Source organism: Panthera pardus, unplaced genomic scaffold (genome assembly GCF_024362965.1).
Source record: "Panthera pardus isolate Hobbes unplaced genomic scaffold, ASM2436296v1 HiC_scaffold_25, whole genome shotgun sequence".
NCBI lineage: Eukaryota > Metazoa > Chordata > Mammalia > Carnivora > Felidae > Panthera > Panthera pardus.
Genome location: NW_026526821.1, coordinates 12,453,567 through 12,474,195, shown reverse-complemented (window position 1 = coordinate 12,474,195; position 20,629 = coordinate 12,453,567). Strand labels below are relative to the sequence as shown.

Sequence of the window (20,629 nt, the reverse complement as noted above, 5' to 3'; positions counted from 1 at the left end):
TTATAATTTATTACTCTATCTATCTATCTATCTATCTTTAATTGAGATGCAATTCACCTACCATAAAATTCGCTCCTTTAAAAAAAAAATTCACCCTTTTAAAGTGTACAATTCAAGGGTGCCCTGGTGGCTCAGTTGGTTGAACATCCGACTCTTGATCTCGGCTCAGGTTATGATCTCACAGTCTGTGGGATGGAGCCCCGTGTTGGGATCTACATTGACAACACAGAGCCTCCTTGGGATTCTCTCTCTCCCTTTCTCTCTGCCCCTCCCAACTTTTCCTTTCTTTCTCTCTCTAAATAAATAAATAAATAAACTTAAAAAAATACAGTATACAATTTAGCAGGTTTTAGTATATTCTTAAAGTTGTATGACCATCACCACTATCTAATTCTAGAACAATTTCATCATCCCGAAAACAAATGCATTAACATCCATTCTTTCCTCTCCCTAGCCACTGACGACCACTAGTTTGCTTTCTGTCTCTGGGCATTTGCCTATGCTGACCCTTTTATACAAATAGAATCATAAAATACGTGGCTGGCTTCTTTCACTTAGCATAAAGTTTTCCAGGTCCATCCATATTGTGGTGTGTGTCAGTACTTTATTTTTTTTTTTTATAACTTGTTTTATTTTTTATTTTTTTAGATTTACATCTAAATTAGTTAGCATATAGTGCAACAATGATTTCAGGAGTAGATTCCTTAGTGTCCCTTACCAATTTAGCCCATCGCCCCTCCCACAACCCCTCCAGTAACCCTCTGTTCTCCATATTTTTGAGTCTCTTCTGTTTTGCCCCCTCCCTGTTTTTATATTATTTTTGTGTCCCTTCCCTTATGTTCATCTGTTTTGTCTCTTAAAGTCCTCATATGAGGGAAGTCATATGATTTTTGTCTTTCTCTGACTGACTAATTTCACTTAGCATAATACCCTCCAGTTCCATCCATGTAGTTGCAGATGGCAAAATTTCACTCTTTTTGATTGCCGAGTAATACTCCATTGTATATATATACCACATCTTCTTTATCCATTCATCCATCAATGGACATTTGGGCTCTTTCCATACTTTGGCTATTGTTGATAGTACTGCTATAAACATGGGGGTGCATGTGTCCCTTCGAAACAGCACACCTGTATCTCTTGGATAAATACCTAGTAGTGCAATTGCTGGGTCGTAGGGTAGTTGTATTTTTAGTTTTTTGAGAACCTCCATAATGTTTTCCAGAGTGGCTGCACCAGCCTGCATTCCCAAGTACTTTATTTTTTTTTAATTGGCAATTAATATTCCTGTATAAGTAACACATATATAATGGGGCACCTGGCTGGTTCAGTTGATGGAGTGTGCGACTCTTGATCTCAGCATTGTTGAGTTCAAGACCCACATTGGATGTAGAGATGCCTTTAAAAAATAAATTAAAATGTATAGTATATAGTATATATACATCACATTTTGTTTATTCATTTATCAAATGATAGACATTTGTGTTGTTTCTATTTTGGGCTATCATGAGTAATGCAACTATGAACATTCAGGTACAAGTTTTTGTGTGGCTATATGTTTTTAATTCTCTTGGGCATATACCTAGAGGTGGAATTTGGGGGTCATATGGTAACTCTATGTTTAACTTTTTGAGGAAATGCCAAACTGTTTTCCAAAGTGGCTGCACCATTTCACATTCCCACCAACAGCACATGAAGGTTTCAATTTCTCTGCACTCTTGCCAACAGTTGTTATTATCTATTTTTTTTTATTATAGTTGACCCTTGAACATTAGGGACAGTGACCCCCCACACACAGTTGAAAATCTGCACATAATTTTTGGCTCCACGAAAGCATAACTACTCATAGCCTACTATTGACTGGAAGCCTTACTGATAACATAGTTACTTAATACATATTCTGTATGTTATATATACACTGCATTCTTACAATAAAGTAAACTGGAGAAAAGAAAATGTTATTAAGAAAATCATAAGAAAGAGAAAATAGGAGCTCCTGGCTAACTCAGTTGGTAAAGCATGGGACTCTTGATCTCAGGGTCGCAAGTTCAAGCCCCACGATGGGTGTAGAGCTTATGTTTAAAAAAAGAAGAAGAGGGTGGCTCATTCGGTTGAACTTCCAACTTCGGCTCAGGTCATGATCTCATGGTTCATGGGTTCGAGCCCCGCATCAGGCTATGTGCTGATAGCTCAGAGCTTGGAGCCTGCTTCGGATTCTGTGTCTCCCTTTCTCTCTGCTCCTCCCCTGCTCATGCTCTGTCTTTCTCTATCTCTCAAAAATAAATAAACATAAACAAAAAATTTAAAAAAGATAAAGAAGAAAGAGAAAATACATATGTGGTACTCTACTGTATTTGTGGAAAAAAAATCCATGTATAAGTGGACTCATGCAGTTCAAACCTGTGTTGTTCAGGGTCAATTGTGTAGCCATCTTAGTGGGTGTGAAGTGATAGTTCCTCGTGGTTTTTATTTACATTATTTTTATTTTATTTATTTAATTTACATTATTTTATTTATTTATATTTAATTACATTACATTTCCTTACTGATTGGTGATGTTGAGTATCTCTTTGCCCTGATAAACTCAAACAGGCTCTTTCTGATCTTTCAGGTCTCAGAGTAGATGTCATCCCCTCATAAGGGCCTTCCCTAAGTCTTCACTGCAGTGATAGGATCCTTCTATAGAAGTTTCTAGTTCTTTCCCCTCTCTGCATGTTAGGTAAGATGGTACTTTCCTGCCCCCCTTGACACTGGGTGTGGCTATATAACTTAATTTGACCAATGAAAGGTGAACAGAAGGGAAATGTGTCATTTCTGGGCAAAGGATCTAAGAAGCAGTTCACTTGTTGCCATAATCCCCTTCTTGCTGGTTCAGTAATGATCAAATTTCACATTGAGGTGAAGCCTGGGCCTATGAGTAATTATAATAAGCAGACTTTGATGAGTTTGGCAGTGCCTCCCAAATTTAAACATAGAGTTAAAACATATGAGCCAAGGGGCACCTGGGTGGCTCAGTCGGTTGAGCAACTGACTTCAGCTCAGGTCATGATCTTGCGGTTTGTGAGTTCAAGCCCCACGTCGGGCTCTGTGCTGACAGCTCGGAGCCTGGAGCCTGCTTCGGATTCTGTGTCTCCCTCTCACTCTGCCCCTCCCCCACTCATGCTCTGTCTCAGAAATAAATAAACATCAAAAAATTAAAAAATATAAAAAATAAAACATATGACCCAATAATTTCACTCGTAGTACCCAAGAAATTTAAATAAATATGTCTTCCCCCAAATGGGTTCATGTATGTTCATAGCAACATCATTCATAATAGCCAAAAAAAAAAAAGGAAACAACCTGAATGCCCATCATCTGATAAATGAACAAAATGTGGCATATCCATATAATGGAATATTATTTAGCCACATATAAAAGAATGGAGTACTGTGCATGCTATAACATGGATGCTCCTGGAAAACATGTTACGAGAAAGAAACTAGTCACATATTGTATAATTCCATTTACATAAATTTTCTAGAACAGGCAAATACATGGAGACAAAAAGTAGATTCATGGTTGCCTAGGGCTGAGTGTGTGTGTGTGAAAATTGGGGATGATAGTTAAAGAGTATGGGGCTTCTCTTGGGCTTTCATTTGATGAAAATGTTCTAAAATTGATTTGGTGATGTTGCTTTAAGTGGCTGGGAAACATGGTATATGAATTGTATCTCAATAAAACTTACAAAAATTAGGGTATTGATGTACTTCATAAGGCTATTATGAGAATTAAATCAGTCAATGTGCATAAATCATAGAATAATGTTTAAAACATAAGTGCTCAAAGGGCGCCTGGGTGGCTCAGTTGGTTAAGCATCTGACTTCAGCTCAGGTCATGATCTCACAACTTGTGAGTTCAAGCCCCACATTGGGCTCTGTGCTGACAGCTCAGAGCCTGGAGCCTGCTTTAGATTCTGTGTCTCCTCTTTCTCTGCCCCTTCCCTGCTCACGCTCTCTCTCTCTCTCTCTCTCTTTCAAAAATAAACATTAAAAAAATTAAAAATATATTGGGGCGCCTGGGTGGCGCAGTCGGTTAAGCGTCCGACTTCAGCCAGGTCACGATCTCGCGGTCCGTGAGTTCGAGCCCCGCGTCAGGCTCTGGGCTGATGGCTCGGAGCCTGGAGCCTGTTTCCGATTCTGTGTCTCCCTCTCTCTCTGCCCCTCCCCCGTTCATGCTCTGTCTCTCTCTGTCCCAAAAATAAATAAAAAATGTTAAAAAAAAAATATATATATTAAAAAAAACATAAGTGCTCAAGAAGGCTTATATTGTTAATATTTCCTTGAGACACCTGATGCCTTTTCTTTCTTTCTTTCTTTCTTTCTTTCTTTCTTTCTTTCTTTTCTTCTTTCTTTCTAAATTTTATTTTTAAGTAATCTCTATATCCATCTTGGGGCTCGAACTCACAACCCTGAGATTAAGAGTTGCACATTCCACTAACTGAACAGCCAGGTGCCCCACACCTGATGCCTCTAATCTGATTTCAACAGTCATCTGTTTCTTACAATAAAATGATTTCTAATTAAGACCACAGCCAAAAGCAAAATTGCACCATGACTGTAACTTGTTTTAAGAAAGATTAAGACAGGAGCACCTGGGTGGCTCAGTTAACCGTCCAGCTCTTGATCTCAGCACAGGTCTTGATCTCAGGGTCGTGGGTTCAAGTCCTGCATTGGGCTCTGCACTCGCTGTGAAGCCTACTTAAAAAAAGAAAAAAAAAAAAAGATGAAGACATTATAGGGTAGAAACAAAAATGAGACAAGTATAATAAAATCAATACAGTGAATTTGTACAGATGCATATATTTTATTTGAATGCATAGAAGGAAGGGACGATGAATCAATTAGGATTAGATGTGGTTGCATGTGACAACAAAACAAAACAGGGTTTAAACAACACAGAAGATCATTTGGCTTCATTCATAAATGAAGTCTAGGTTGGTAGTTCAAGACCTATATGAGATTTTTGTTCCATAAAGACCTTAGTAACGCGTGCTCCTTCTACCTACTGGTCTGCTATCCTCACCCTCCTGGTCCAAGATGGCAGCTAGCATGGCAGCCATTTTGTCCAAATCTGTTCCCACTTTGGAACCTGTGCACCTATTCTTTCTTCCTAGAAATCTCGCTGAGTGCCTCTTGCCCCATTTTTGGTTCTCAGCTTTGGAACATGGTCACCTCTCCACAGCTGACTATCCTGACCACATGTCCCACTCCCTCTTACCAACCTGCAGTCTTTCCTTCATCTCACTTATCACCTGTCTGTATTGGTTCTATTACCTACTAAAGGTGTGACCTTGGGCAAATTCCTTTATCTCCCTGTGCCTCATTTTCTCTACCTGTAAAATGGGGATATAATAGCACCAACAGGAAGGTTACATGAAGGTTCAAATTCATGAGAATGGTTAACCCTGAACACGGCGAAGGGAACGAGATGGCATTATCCCCAGTGTCTGTTTTTGTTCCAGAACATATGAAGATATTATGTTAGTAAGCTGACTTTAAGTCGGTGCCACTATTTGGTAGTAGAATATTGCTCAATATTAATTATTAACATCCATCTTGACTCCCTGAGAATAAAGTCAGTTAGAAACTCTGTGCTGAATTGGATGGGAAGACTGAGTTCTCCTAAACACAGCTCAAGTTCTGGTGTTGATACCAGGCGCCTCCCTCCCAGAAGGAAAATAAGTCTTTTTTTCCAGCCTGAGCTTCTTAGACTCAGGTTTGGAGAAGAGATAAGGAATTAGATGAAATTGTCTCAGTCAGTTGCATATGTCCGACTCTTGATATTGGCTCAGGTCATGATCCTGCAGCCAGTCGTGGGATTGAGCCCCATGTTGGGAATCTCTCTCTCCCTCTCTCTCTCTGCCTCTCCCCTGCTCACATGCCTTGCCCTTTCTCTCTCTCTCTCTCTCAAAATAAACATTTTTAAAAATATGTATTTTATTTTTTAAAAAAATTTTTTTAATGTTTATTTATTTTTGAGACAGGGAGAGACAGAGCATGAACAGGGGAGGGTCAGAGAGAGGGAGACACAGAATATGAAGCAGGCTTCAGGCTCTGAGCTGTCAGCACAGAGCCTGACGCGGGGCTCGAACTCACGGACCGCGAGATCATGACCTGAGCCGAAGTCGGCCGCCTAACCGACTGAGCCACTCAGGCGCCCCAAAAATATGTATTTTAGACAAGTGCAGCAAATCTCCAAAGCTCTTGACATCTTTGACCACCAAGCATCTCACATGTGTCTTGCTCATTCTTGGGCAAGGTTGTCAAGGTTTCTACATCTACCCGAATCTTATCACTTGCAAATCACATGGGGGAATTAAGATGTAAAGACAGCCTGGATTTGGCACCATCTAATAACAAAGCTGCAACCCTTGCAGCAGCATTCATGATCCAGGGAGATGCTCAACACTCACGGAATGTAGTCACGTGGTACCAGGATGTAAGTCAATGCCAAACATACTTTGTGCCATGACAAGTCCAAACAGATCCTTGCGGCATGCTGGGAAGGACAAGATCTTATCTGTAGGTGGAAAGAATCATGATTGGGTTGCTAAAGGGAGCTGCATTTTCAGAGAAGTTTTATTTCCTTGGGAACATTGTACTAGCCCTCCTGCGAACACAGGTGTTTCTTTAAAAATCGCCTTAGATCTGATACATCATTTTATCATTTATTTTATTCATATTGTATTTTTCCCTTCAGATTGGAAAGAGTGGCAATACTTTTTTACCCTCTGATTAGTTTTTTAAATGCTTATTTATTTTTAGGAGAGAGACAGAGACAGACCATGAGCAGGAGAGGGGCAGAGAGAGAGGAAGACACAGAATCAGAAGCAGGCTCCAGGCTCTGAGCTGTCCACACAGGGCCTGATGCAGGTTTTGAACTCACAAACTGTGAGATCATGACCTGAGCCGAAGTCAGATGCTTAACCGACTGAGCCACCCAGGCACCCCTTTCCCCTCTGATTAGTTTTAAATACATGGTTAGTGTTTTTAAAAATTAAGTATTAGATGGGGCGCCTGGGTGGCTGAGTCAATTAAGCATCCAACTTCGGCTCAGGTCATGATCTTGTGGTTCCTGAGTTTGAGGCCATGTCTGGCAAAGCCTGGAGCCTGCTTCGGATTCTGTGTCTCCCTCTCTCTCTGCCCCTCCCCCGCTCATGCTCTGTCTCTCTCACTCTCAAAAATGAATAAATGTTAAAAAAAATTTTTTTTAAAATCAAGTATTAGGGAGGAGCGCCTGGGTGCTCAATCCATCTCAGGTGGTGATCTCACGGTTTGTGAGTTCAGTTTGAGCCCCTCTTTGGGCTCTGTGCTGATAGTGCGGAGCCTGCTTGGAAGTCTCTCTCCCTTCCTCTCTCCCAGCCCCTCCCCCACTCTCTCTCAAAATAAATAAATAAAGTTAAAAAAAAGCACACATTAGGGAAAATTAAAAGAAGCAACTAAAAATCATCTATAATTTCACCTTCCAGATATAATTGTGGCTAACATTTTAGTGTTATGTACCTCTTGACTGTAACAGAAATTTCCTATTTTCTCAATAGCTGTTATCCACTTTTTCCTTAGCAGTAAAACTCTAGATGTTTAGTTGGGTCTATAGCTGCTCAGAATAAAATCTATATTTGCCAGCCTCTTTGCCCACAGAGTAGGTCCTGGCCATGAGATGGAAGCAGAAGTTGTCTGTATGACTTCCAGGAAGTGTGATTAAGGAGAGAATATGAGTTCTTCTTTCCCTGCCCCTTCCTTCATGTTTGCTGGAATGAGGCCTGATGGCTGGAGTTTCAGCAGCCATTTTGGACAGTGTAGTAGAAGCCATGTGATGATGATGTGGACCAAGAGGATAGAAGGAGTCTGGGTCACCCTATCTGCCCTTTTATCAAAAGAGAAATCAACTTTGAATTTCTTTGATTCAGTACACATTCACCAAGTTTGGCAGTAAATCTAATGTCCACTCTTTTGGGGGGCTCTTTCCCATCTCTTGGAATCACCTAAACAAAACAAAATAATAAGAACCCAGCTTCCCATAATACAATAAAATTGGGGAGGCACCTGGGTCACTCAGTCAATTAAGCGTCCGACTTCGGCTTAGGTCATGATCTTACAGTTCGTGAGTTGGAGCCCTGCCTCCGGCTCACTGCTGTCAGCTCAGAGCCTGCTTTGGATCCTCTGTTCCCCTCTCTCTCTGCCCTTTCCATGTTCATGCTCTGTCTCTGAAAAATTAGTAAACATTAAAAAAAAAGGAATAAAGAAAATTGGGATAGGCCCTTTAGTTTTCTGCTCAATGATCACTGCTGATTTGCTCAGAGACTGAGTCCAAAACCACGTCCTGTTAGAGTTAGATGGCACTCCTCTTAGCAACCACTTCCTTTGCACCAACTCTGTCCAAGCGTGGACTACTCTCAAGAGACTTGCTGCTTCCCAGGGTGCTACAGGAGTGAGAGGTGTAGGTCTTAACTATTCAGAAATTCAACACCTTCTGCCCTTCCAGGCTAGCTGCCATGAATATTTGTTATAATAATGGCTGCTCAACATCCTTGGACTCCTTCCCCTTCCAGTGTTGGGGAACATCCCATCTTATCAAGTCATGCTTCTCTAAGACTGAGACTAGATAATGACTTTCTCAGGGTCTCTGCAGCTAGAGTGACCTAGCTAGTCTATCACCTAGACTCTGCCAATCAGAAGCATCAGTGCCAGTCTTCAATAGGAAGCAGAGAGCCACGGTTGGAATCCACTCTAGCCAGCATGGCAGGAGAAACTCTCAGCTTCAGAGGCTGCAGTGGCCTCTGGTCTTATGGGCAGAGGATAAATCACAATGTCTAGAAGCAGCAGTAGTGTCTTGAACAAAGGAGATCTGTGGAGTGATTTGGCCATTGTTTCTGGATATAACCTTCAGGTCTGGAGATTATCAACCTATCTCATCCCTCTAGAGATATCTATAGCTATATAGGGAGATATCTATGTAGATACGGACATAGAGAAAGAGACAGAGGGAGGGCAAGAGAGAGAGAGAGAGAGAGAGAGAGAGAGAGAGAGAGAGAGATTGTATGGAATTGGCTCATGCAATTATGGAGCGAGCAAATCCAAAATTTGTAGAGCCAATGTCCCAGTTCAAGTCTGAAGGTTGGGAGTTGCCGTAGAATCAGGAAGTGTTGATTCCAGTTCAAAAAAGGCCATCAGACAGGAAGGATACTTTCTTACTCAGTGAAGAGTCAGTCTTTTATTCTAATCAGGTCTTCGACTGCTTGGATGAGGCTCTCTCACCTTATGGAGGTCAATCTTTTACTCAGCCTAATGATTTAAATGTTAATCTCTCTCTTTTATTTAAAAAAAATTTTTTAATGCTTATTTATTTATTTTGAGAGAAAGAGAGAAAGCATGAGTGGGGGAGAGTCAGAGAGAAAGGGAGAGAGAGAATCCCAAGTAGGCTCCACACTGCCAGTGCAGAGCCCGAGGTGGGGCTCGATCCCATGAACCTTGATATCATGGCCTGAGCCGAAATCAGGAGTCGGATGCTCAACTGACTGAGCCACTCAGGCGCCCCTAAATGTTAATCTCATCCAAAAACACACTTAGAGAAACACCCAAGATAATGTCTGACCAACTATCTGGGCATCTTATGGTCCAGTCAAGTTGACATGAAATTAACCATCACACTGCCCCATAAAGAACTCTCTGGGATTGATTTAGTTGTTTGTATTCAACTTAAATAGCCTATACCCCTTTCCTGTGTTAAGGAATCTGTATCTCCACAGAAGCATTCTTCTCAAAACCTTCTTCTCATAACCTTGATGACAAATACCTCTATGGCTTTCACCTCTGGTCTCTTCAATTTCACCTTCCTTGATGGGCCTGAAGTTTAGCTTCCCCTTCTTTCAGTTGGTAAGTCCACAGCAGCAAAAAGCACAAAATCTGATTATTTTCTTAATAGTTCACCCATAAGATTCCATCTTACCATATGTGATGCTTTCTTGGGGTGCCTGGTTGGCTCAGTCAGCAGAGCATGCAGCTCTTGATCTTGAGGTTGTAGGTTTGAGCCCCATGTTGGGTGTAGACATTACTTTTTTAAAAGTCTAAAATAAAAAAGCATTTATAATCTGATTTCTTAAGATATTTTAGATAATTCTTTGTCAGCATACATGAAGCTACATACATTTTAATGGCTACAGTTTTCCATTGTAGGAATGTGACACAATTGAGTGAACTATTTCTTCTGGGTTTTTTCTTTTTCTTTCTTTCTTTCTTTCTGTCTCCCTCCCTCCCTCCCTCTTTCTTTCTTCCTTTCTTTCTCTTTCTTTCTTTCTTTCTTTCTTTCTTTCTTTCTTTCTTTCTTTCTTTCTTTCTTTCTTTCTTTCTTTCTTTCTTCTTTCTTGTAGGCTCTGCATCCAGCATAGAGCCTAATGTGGGCTTGAACTCATGACCCTGAGATCAAGACCTGAGCTGAGATTCACAGTTAGGCACTTGGGGCGCCTGAGTGGCTCAGTCAGCTAAGCGTCTGACTTCAGCTCAGGTCATGATCTCGAGGTTTGTGAGTTCGAGCCTCGTGTTAGGCTCTGTGCTGACAGCTCAGAGCCTGGAGCCTGCTTTGGATTCCTTGTCTCCCTCTCTCTCTGCCCCTCCCCTGCTTGTACTCTGTCTCTCTCTCTCTCAGAAATAAATAAACATTAAAAAAATTAAAAAAAAAAAAAAGAGACACTTAACCAACTGAGCCACCCAGGTGCCCCTGAATGATTTCTTTGCTGATACACATTTGGATCATTTACAAATTTTTCACTAGAAACAGTGCTTCGATGTACATATGATTGTGTGTACTTGTCTGGATTACTTTTGGCTTGTATGTCAAAGTTCAGTTATGAGACAGAAACTATAGTAGTTATTTTAACAGAAAAAGATGAATGTAAAGAATTATTTGGGGTGCCTGGGTGGCTCAGCCGGTTAAGCGTCCGACTTCAGCTCAGGTCATGATCTCGCAGTCTGTGGGTTCAAGCCCCACGTTGGGTTCTGTGCTGACAGCTCAGAGCCTGGAGCCTGCTTGGGATTCTGTGTCTCCCTCCCTCTCTGTGCCCCGCTCCTGCTCATATTCTGTCTCTCTCTCTATCAAAAATAAACATTAAAAAATATTATTCAAGGCTCCAAATAACCACAGCAATATTGAGAAAGAACAAAGTTGGAGGCATCACGCTTCCTGATTTTAAACTATGTCACAAAGTATGGTGTGGCATAAAAAGACACATAGCTCAATGGAACAGAAAGCCCAGAGATAAATCCAGATGTATGTGATCAATTAATGTACAGCAAAGGAGCCAAGGATATACAATGGGGAATCAACAGTCTCTTCAATAAATAATGTTGGGAAAACAGGACAACCACATACAAAAAAATGAAACTGGACCACTATCTCATGCCATACACAAAAATTAACTCACAATGAATTAAAGACTTGAATGGTTAAGACCTGAAACCATAAAACTCCTAAAAGAAAACACAACCAGTAAGCTCCTTGACATTGGTCTTGGTGATGATTTTTTGGATTTGATGCTAAAAGCCAAGGCAACAAAGGCAAAAAAAAAAAAAAAAAAAAAAAAAAAGTGGGACTACACCAATCTAAAAAGCTTCTGTCCAGGGGCACCTGGGTGCTTTAGTCAGTTAAGTGTCTGACTTCGGCTCAGGTCATGGTCTCACGGTTTATGAGTTCGAGCCCCACATTGGGCTCCCTGCTGTCAGCACAGAGCCCACTTTGAATCCTCTGTCCTCCTCACTCTCTGCCCCTACCCCACTTGTCTGTCTCAAAGCAAATAAACAAAAACTTAGGGAAAAAAAAAAAAAGCTTCTGCCCAGCTGGGGAAACCACTGACAAAATGAAAAGGCCACTTACTGAATGGGAGAAAATATTTTCAAATTCTATATCTGATAAGGAGTTAATATCCAAAATACATAAAGAATTCATATAACTCGATAGCAAAAAACAAAAACAAAAACAAAACCCCCACAAACAGCCTGATTTAAAAACGGGCAGAGGATCTGGATACATATTTTTCCGAAGAAACATACAGATAGCCAACAGATACATGAAATGGCAGTCAACATCACTAATCATCAGGGAAATGCAAATAAAAACCACAATGAGATATCACCTCACACCTCTTAGAATGACTTTAATCAAAAAGACAAGAAATAACAAACATTGGGGAGGGTGTGGAGAAAAGGGAACTCTCATGCACTGTTGGTGGGAATGTAAATTGGTGCAGCTGCTGTGGAAAACAGTGTGGAAGTTCCTCAAAATATGAAAAGAACTACCATATGATTCAGCAATTCCACTTCTGGGTATTTATCCAAAGGAAATGAAAATGCTAACTTGAAAAGATATCTGTTCCCCCATATTCATAGCAGCATTGTTAACAATAGCCAAGACATAGAATCAATCTAAGTGTCCAGCAATGTATAAATGGATAAAAAAATGTGGTATAAAAGAAAACTTAAATAAAGAAAAGAAAATGTGGTATATATACACAATGGAATATTATTCAGCCACATTAAAGGAAATTTTGCCATTTGCAACAACATGGATGGACCTTGAGGGCATTATGCTAAGTGAAATAAGTCAGAGAAAGAAAATATCATATGATCTCACTTGTATGTGAAATCTGGGGAAAAAAAAAACACCTTCCCCTCCTCTGCTCACGTGCTTGCATGCTGCTCGTCTGCTTGTGCACACTCTCATGCACTCTTTCTAAAATAAAAAATAAATAAATAATAAAAAATAAGCATCTGGTACCTTGCAGTTTATACAGGTGAGGATTTCAGAAATTGGTGCAGCTACAGGGTTGTGGCTCAGGGTCTCCCGGGAAATTGTGGGCACAATATCAGCAGGGGCTACAGTCATGTGAAGGCCTGACCGGGGCTGGATGATCTATTTTCAGGATATCTTCCTCACAAGACAGAGGCCTCAGTTTCTTACCGGCTGTTAGCAGGAGGTCTCAATTACTCATTATGTGGGCCTTTGTATAGGCTGCTGGTGTCCTCAACACATGGCAGCTAATTTCTCCCAGAGCAGGTATTTAAGAAATCACTAAGTATAGCCACTAAATTTTTTATAAACTTCAACATCGTCACCACATTCTGTTCTTTAGAAGAAAATCACTGAGTACAGCCTACACTCAAGGGAGGGGATTCAGCTCTCCCTCTTGAAGGTAGGAAATCAAAGAGTTTGTGAACGTATTTAAAAAGTAACTTGGGGGGGCGCCTGGCTGGCTCGGTCGGTTGAGCGTCCGACTTCAGCTCAGGTCATGATCTCACAGACCGTAAGTTCGAGCCCCGCGTCAGGCTCTGGGCTGATGGCTCAGAGCCTGGAGCCTGCTTCCGATTCTGTGTCTCCCTCTCTGTCTGCCCCTCCCCCGTTCATACTCTGTCTCTCTCTGTCTCAAAAATAAACGTTAAAAAAAAAAAAAAAGTAACTTGGGGTGCCTGGGTGGCTCAGTCGGTTAAGCGGCCGACTTCAGCTCAGGTCACGATCTCGCGGTCCGTGAGTTCGAGCCCCGTCGGGCTCTGGGCTGATGGCTCAGAGCCTGGAGCCTGCTTCCGATTCTGTGTCTCCCTCTCTCTCTCTGCCCCTCCCCCGTTCATGCTCTGTCTCTCTCTGTCTCAAAAATAAATAAAACGTTAAAAAAAAAAATTTAAAAAAAAAGTAACATACCAGGTGTTAGCAACGTAAAAGGCAAGAAGGAACACTAAGTATTATGGAAGTAGTAATTGCAAGGAACAGCCATGAGCTGGAGGGACAAAGGGAAGAGGCTGGAAACACCAACACTAACAAGTTTCGAGAAGCGGGACCTTTGCAGCAGAGAAGCACTAAGCGGCCGGTGTCTCTGAACCCAGAGAAAGTTCTCACGGGGCTGGGATCCAAAGTCCCCACGGAGGAGGCATCACGACTCAGCTTTGCTGGTGCTCTGAGCGGGGTACACTGAAGCTGGTTTCTGTGAGTGTTAAAAAGAACAGTAAAAAACTGCAAACTAGAATCTACTGGAAACTGGAATGATCGGCCATTCTAGGGCGAAGAGGAGCTGTTGGAGTGACACTCGCAGGAACAGGAAGCAAATAGAGCAGCAGGTCCTTTCTACCTCCTCCAGCCCTCGTCTCCCCCATGCGCCCCCTACTGGCGGATCCTAACAGGGAGGCTGATAGCAAAGTCCATGTACAGGTTTCCCCCGCTATTCGAAAGTAGAGCCTTCCTACTGTAAGCTGAAATATCTTAAAGTGAAGGAGCAATTACTGTTAATTTATATGGATTTTTGTGAGTGGTCCAGACCCCCAAAAACAACCTCTTAGGCTTTTCTGATACTTTAGGACACATCTTGGTAACAGATGCACAAAATAAACTGAGATAAAAGTACGGATGCTCACAGACACATTTCAAAGCTATGGTGGTTTGGGACGCTTGGGTGGCTCAGTCAGCTGAGTGTCTGATTCTTGATTTAGGCTCAGGTTATGATCACAGGGACATGATCCCAGGGTCACAGGATAGAGCTCCATGTCCGGCTGTGTGCTAAGCATGGAGCCTACTTAAGATTCTCTCTCTCCCTCTTGCCCCTCTCCTGCTCGCATGCACATGCGCGTGTGCTGGCTCTCTCTCTCGCTCTCAAAATTAAAAAAAAAATCACAAAGCTATAGTGGTTTGATGCTAAGATGCCGAGTGTAGTTCCCAGGGAAGGGGCTTGGTGGGGCCACTCAGGCTGTGGCACTGCTTCAGTAACGGCAAAGCTATTTTTGCTTTTTGCCTTTGCTTTGCTTTTTTTTTTTTTTTTTTTTTTTTAAGCGAACATCCTCTTCTGCTTTCTTTCAGTCAGCACAGCACAGCACAGCACTAACACAGGTCTTTCATAAAAGCCAAGTGGTATAACACAAACTTTTGGAAAGCATTCATTTAATAGTAATTGACATTAAGTGCTTCCAAAGGCCAAGTGCTGTTTTAAATCATGTAATCCAAAGCTCTTAAGAGGTGGGGCGCTTGGGTGGCTCAGTTGGGTAAGCGTCTGATTCTTGATTTCAGCTCCACTCATGATCCCCAGGTTGTGGGATCAAGCCCAGAATCAGGGTCCATGCTGAGCATGGAGCCTGCCTGGGATGCTCTCTCTCTCTCCTTCTACCCATCTCTCCCACTGCTCTCTCTAAAATAAATTTTAAAAAAATTTTAACTCTTAAGAGGTAGGTGTTATTTGGGGCACCAAATAACAGTTGGTTGAGTGTCCGACTCTTGGTTTCAGCTCAGGTCATGATCACACAGTTCGTGAGTTTGAGCCCTGCAGTGGGTCCAGCACTGCTGGTGCAGAGCCTGCTTGCGATTCTCTCTTTCCTTTTCTTTCTGCCCCTCCCCCCAATTGCACTCTCTCTCTCTCTCTCAAAATAAATAAATAATAAAACTTAAAAAAAAAAAGTAGGTGTTATTCTCTTGCCATTTTACAGACGAGAAAACTGATACACAGAGAAGATAACTTCCCAAAGTCACAGCTAATAAGAGATGGAGCCAGGATTTGAACCTAGAGAGCTAGTGTCACAAGCTGTGAACTCAGTCACTCTGCTAACCTGCCTTGGTAACAAATGTTATCATCTTGCTAGGTGGTAGAATAAAATGTTGAGCAAAAACAGACCCACTCTTGGTCTTCGTGGAGCTGATAATCTAGTGGGAGAGATCACAGATCAGCTCACTACAAATGAAAGTAAAGTTGAACTTGTGTCTGATGCTCCAAAGAATTGCACTGATCATGACAGTGCAATTAAAGAAGGAGGAGGAGGAGGAGGAGGAGGAGGAGGAGGAGGAGGAGGAGATTTGACTTACTTAAGTGTTGGTTGGGAGTGGGAATGGGGCTAGGCCAAAGACGGGCTTATAGGCACCGGAGGAGGACGTTTGTTTTATCCTAAAAAACAATGGAAGTCACTCAAGGATTTTCAGCAGAGCAGTGGGGATGGGAATGGTGAACCAGACTGGATGCAGGGAAGTTGGTTATGAGGTTACTATCCAGGTGAGATAATGGCAATGGTAGAGATGGGGAGAAGTAAAGGGAGCTGTAAGATGAATTAATACTGAGAGGATATGAAGATATGGGAGGTTGGAGAGAATACTGAAGGAGAGGGAGAAATCAAGTATGTAAGACTTCTTGAATGGTGTTGTCATCCATTGAACTGGAGAATGCGGGAAGGTCTCACTGGACCAGTATTTAGGCAGTGGAATAAGATAGATCTTGGAAATTGATTGGATATCAGATTCTAAAGGAGACAGAGGACTGAGTTTTCAAAGATATAACCTGAGGGGCACCTGGGTGGCTTAGTTGGTTAAGCCTCCGACTCTTGATTTCAGCTCAGGTCATGATCTCATGGTTCATGAATTCGAGCCCCATGTCAGGCTCTGTGTGGACACTGAGGAGCCTGCTTGGGATTCTCTCTCTCCCTCTCTCTGTCCCTCCCCAGCTGTGCACTCTCTCTAAATAAATAAAATAAAGTCATTTGAGAAAGATATAACTTGACACAGATGCACTATCAAAAGTATTTGCCTCTAGCCACAAGTAGCTATTTAACTTAATTAAAATAAAAATGGAAAATTCCATTCCTCAACTAGCTACATTATAATGTGCTCAACAGCCACATTTGGCTAGTGGCTGCCATATTGGGAAGGACAGATATGACATTTTAATTGCTGCAGAATGTTCCAGTGGACCTGGGTGCCTGGTGGCTCAGTTGGTTAAGCATCTGACTCTTGATCTCAGTTCAGGTCTTGACCTCACGGTAGTGAGTCCAAGCCTCATATGGGCTTTGTGCTGGGCATGGAGCCTACTGAAAGAAAGAAAGGAGAAGAAAGAAAGAAGAAAGAAAGAAAGAAAGAAAGAAAGAAAGAAAGGGAAAGAAAGAAAAAGAACGAACGAACCTGGGTGGCTCAGTAGGTTAAGTGTCTGACCTCGGGTCAGGTCATGATCTCACAGTTCGTGAGTTTGAGCCCTGCATTGGGCCCTCTGAGTCTACTTCAGATCGTCTGTCTCCCTGTCTCTGCTCCTTCCCTGCTTTCTCTCACTCTCTAAATAAATAAATAAATTAATTAATTAATTAAGAAAGAAAGTTCTCCAATGGACAGCACTGCTCTACAATTGGCATTATTTGATGTTTTGTAGTAAACAAAGTCCATGTCCATCTTTGCTTTTAATCCAGTGTGATGTTGTCTTGGGTTTCTAAGAATTCGAGTCAATGCTCTAAACACTGACATCTACCATGTGTTGTGCTGAGCTCTAAGACAGTAAGACTCAAAATATGGACTGTACCTGATGCCCATTTATAATCTGTTTATTACCTACTCAGGACAATACAAGTACAGAAATTGAGAATAAGATTTTAGAAAGTCTTCTAGCAAACTGACATTGCTATAAAATATAAAATTTCATTATATGTCACATAAGTACCAGTCTGCAATGGATTGTTAATTTTTAATTAATTTTTACTCATTTTTTAAATATTTTATTTATTTTTTTAAGTTTACTTATAATTTTGAGAGAGAGAGAGAGAGAGCAAGAGAGCAATAGGGGCAGAGAGAGAAGGAGAGAGAATCTCAAGCAGGCTCTGCACTGTCAGCACAGAGCCTGATGTGGGGCTTGAAGTCATGAACCATGAGATCATGACCTGCGCCAAAACCAACAGTCGGACAGTTAACCAACTGAGCCCCCCAGGTACCCCTTTAAGATTTTATTTTTAAGTAATCTCTATACTCAACATGGAGTTCAAACTCACAACCCTGAGATCAAGAGTCTCACGCTCTATCACTGAACCAGCCAGGCACCCCTGGATTGGACATTTAAAATGTTGGTCCTTTGTTACAGATGGCGAACTTGCAGTAGTGCTCCAAGGTACAAGGATGAGTTGGACATGGTTCCCCCCTCAGGTAATGAGGAAGGAGCCAGAGCTGATGTAAGGTCTAGTTGAGTTGAGCAAACGTTGGTGTACAGACTTGATATACATCTAAAAATGATTCAAAAACACATAAGGACACTCATCTACTTGTTTATTCACCTGGCATTTACTGAGTGGCTACTATGTACTAAGCACTATACTAAGCACTACAGATACTGCAGTGAACAAAATAGACAAGGCCCTCACCCTGCTGGAGCTCACATCTAATAAGACAGACTGTAAACAAGTTCACCAAGTTAACAAATAAAATGATCTCCAAGAGTGCTAAGTGCTAGGAGGGAAATAAAAAGGATGGGATAGGGCACGACTGTAAGATGGGTGTTGCTGGTATACAGGGTGGTCATTGGACTCTCTATCTGAGCTGAAATCTGAGGATGGGAATGAGGCAGTCACAAATTAATTGAAGGGAACAGCATTCTGGGCAGAGGGAATAGTCAGACAAAGGTCCTCGAGTGGGAATGAGACTGGCTTATATGGGTAATAGGAAGGCCAACGTGGCTGGAGCACAGGAAACAAGGGGGAAAGTAACAGTAGAAGCAGATGGGTTAGGCAAGAGCTAGATCATGTTGCTCAAAAGGAATCAGGATTTTATTCTAAGTGTAATGTAGTGTTCAAGCAGGGGAGCAAGGCAATATGATTTGGGTTTGTAAAAGATCTCTCTGTTGTGTGCAGAATGGACTGAAAAGAGGCAAGAGTAGAATCAGGGAGACCAGTCTGCTGTTGCAGATATCCATTTGAGAGAAGATGGTGACTTGAATGAGATGATGGCGGCAGAAGTGAATAGAAGTGGACAGAAAGTGAATCAGATCAAGCCTCTGCTGTCCATTGCCTGGAATAGGGATTTCACTTGGGATGAGTGCATGAACTTCAGGAGGCCAAAAAGGCCCATGTAACTGTATAAAAAGCTTTATGTCTATGTGCTTATGAGAGGTAGATCTCCCATTAAGATCTATAGGTAAATAACACTCAATGTGGTGTTAGTGGTTCCTCACAAAGCTAAATATTAGAATTATTGTATTACCCAGCAATTTCACTCTTAGATATATACCCAAAAGAAATGAAAACAGAGACTCAAATATACCCTTGTATGTCACTGTTCATTGAAGCAGTATTCACAATAGCCAAAAGGTGGAAGCAACCCAGGTGCCCATCAGCTGAGGAATAAACAAAATGTGGTATATACATGCAACAGAACATCAGCCACGGTGATGTTCTGACACCTGCTACAACACATGGATGAACCCTGAAAACACCGTTCAGTGAAATAAGCCAGACATAAAAGCATAAATATTGTGTAGTTCAACTTACATGAAATACCTAGAATAGGCAAATTCATGGAGACAGAAAGTAGGTGAGAGGTTATCAAGGATTGGGGAGAGAGGAGAATGGGTTCATTTGCATTCATGAAAAAATTCTGTAAACATATAGCACTGAACTGTACACTTAAAAATGGTAGAAATCAGGGAGACTGGGTGGCTCAGACAGTTAAGTGTGGGACTTGAGCTCAGGTCATGATCTCCCAGTTCAGTTTGTTGAGGTCAAGCGCCACATTGTGCCGTGTGCTGATAGCTCGGAGCCTGGAGCCTGCTTGGGATTTTGCGTCTCCCTCTCCCTCTCTCTGGGCCAACTTCCCTGCTCGCGCTCTCGCTCTCTCTCTCTCTCCCTCAAAAATTAACATTAAAAGTTTTTTTTTTTAATGGTAAAAATTGCATACACACACGGAAAAGATAACTAAACAATTGGTGTTGATATGGAAGAAGCAAATGGCTACCAAGGATAGGTAGTACCCGTTCCAGCAGATGTGTAGGGCAAGTCGCCTAGAGGAGGCAATCAGTGAGCAGGCAATCAATGAGCTGCATTTACCAGTAGGATTTCCACACGCAAAAAGGAGGAAACGTTCCTGGTAAGCTCTGGGACCTACTTCCCAGACTCTGGAGCCACTGCCTCGGTTGTAATCTTGGCTCTGTGATTTTGGGACCTCTCTGTGCCTCATTCTCCCCGTGTGTAAAATGTCGATAATAATGGTACCTTCTGCTAGGGTTGCTATGAGGACTAAATTAGTTAATGCACGTAAAAGTACTGTAATCAGTTCTAATCAGTTCTCGGCACACCGTAACTTCTATGTGTTAGCTATCTGGGGTGTCTGGGTGGCTAAGTCGGACTTCAGCTCAGGTGCAGCCGTGAGTCGGGCTCTGTGCTGACAGCTCAGATCCTGGAGCCTGCTTTAGATTCTGTGTCTCCCTCTCTCTCTGCCCCTCCCCCGCGAGCACTGTGTGTTAGCTATTCTCTTTAACTTTTTTTCTTTATGAAGATAAATGTTAATGTGGAAAAAAATCTAAGAGGAAAATAAAAACACATTAATTCTAGTAGGCAGGGGCATTCCCCGCTAAGCGTTCACTGTACATTCTTCCACAACTGTCCGTAAATACACACGCACAGAGTGAGCTAGGCCAGCGCACCACCTCGCACCGCGCACACTTCGACCGGCGAACCAAGCAAGACAAAGGGCTTCACCGAAGCCCAGCCCCGCCTAGCCCGTCACCCAACACCCGTCACCCCAAGCTACCTCCCAGATGGCCGCGTGCGCCCTCCGCGACGGGGGAAGGGAGCGCCACGGGGCCTGCCCCCAAGCGGAAGTGAGGTCAGCA

The 20,629-nt window shown here is 42.2% G+C and overlaps 1 protein-coding gene across 10 annotated transcripts in view; it reads right to left on the bottom strand.

Annotated features, from left to right (window-relative positions):
* Positions 1-10,098, bottom strand: part of STAU1 (staufen double-stranded RNA binding protein 1) — an 82,236-nt gene extending 72,138 nt beyond the window's left edge. The window contains exon 1 of one of the 10 annotated variants that reach the window (XM_053890165.1): positions 9,991-10,098. The gene's annotated coding sequence lies outside the window, so the exon portion shown is untranslated. The remainder of the gene's footprint in view (positions 1-9,990) is intronic. The other 9 variants (XM_053890161.1, XM_053890162.1, XM_053890158.1 and 6 more) reach the window with 9 other exon arrangements.
* Between the last annotated feature and the right edge of the window lie 10,531 nt (positions 10,099-20,629).